Below are 954 nucleotides of genomic sequence, written 5' to 3' on the forward strand. Positions count from 1 at the left end.
GAAAATAATTAAATTTGTGTTAGGCCATCAGCAGTATTTTTACTCCAAAATCCACCTCCAAATTTACAGAAGGAGTGCATATTTCAAACCGCAATCTTTTTTTTGATTAAAGTGCAATCCTCTTACTAGACGTAGATGTTGAAGTTTCCTTGGTTCGGATCGCGTGGTTGGACACGATAACCCAAAATCATTGTACAAATAAACGAACCACCGCACGCAAACTGTTTTACTTATGCATTTTCCTACAAACAAAAATTTTATAAAATGAAAATGTAGTAGTTTATCTTAAGCGGATGGTTCTTGTCATAAATACTTAGTTTTGAGCTTATATTTATGTATATTTATATATATATATTTTTTTTTGCAGCGCCACATCTTATTTGAAATTCCAACAGCGCGCAACACCAACAGCAGCAGCGCTCAACACACAACAACAGTGCGCAACACCACCAACAACAGCGTGCAACACCAGCAACAACAGCACGCAACAACAATAACAACCAGCGCAGCTACCATAGCGCATAACACCTTCAACAGCGCGCAACAGAAGCGCGCAACAACAATAACCAGCGCAGCTACCATAGCGCGCAACACCTTCAACAGCACGCAACAGAAGCGCGCAACAACAACAACAACCAGTGCGGCTACCATAGCGCGGAACAACACCGACAACAACAATAGTGTGGCTAACGCGCAGCAGCAACACCGCCAAGAGCGCGGCCGCACCAACCGCCCCGCAACAGCGACGACAGCGGAAGCACCGCCAGAGTACGGTCTTAACCGCCAAAAGCGCGGCCACCTCAACAACGCCACCAACCAGCGCGGCTACTATAGCGCTGCGCAACCCCAGTAATAACAACGCTAACAGCAGCAGCGCTTAACACACAACAACAGCGCGCAACACCACCAACAACAGTGCGCAACACCAGCAACAACAGTGCGCAACCCCAGCAA

The sequence above is a fragment of the Rhagoletis zephyria genome, unplaced genomic scaffold (genome assembly GCF_001687245.7).
Source record: "Rhagoletis zephyria isolate East Lansing unplaced genomic scaffold, Rhagoletis_zephyria_1.1 Rzeph_scaffold_00771, whole genome shotgun sequence".
Lineage (NCBI taxonomy): Eukaryota > Metazoa > Arthropoda > Insecta > Diptera > Tephritidae > Rhagoletis > Rhagoletis zephyria.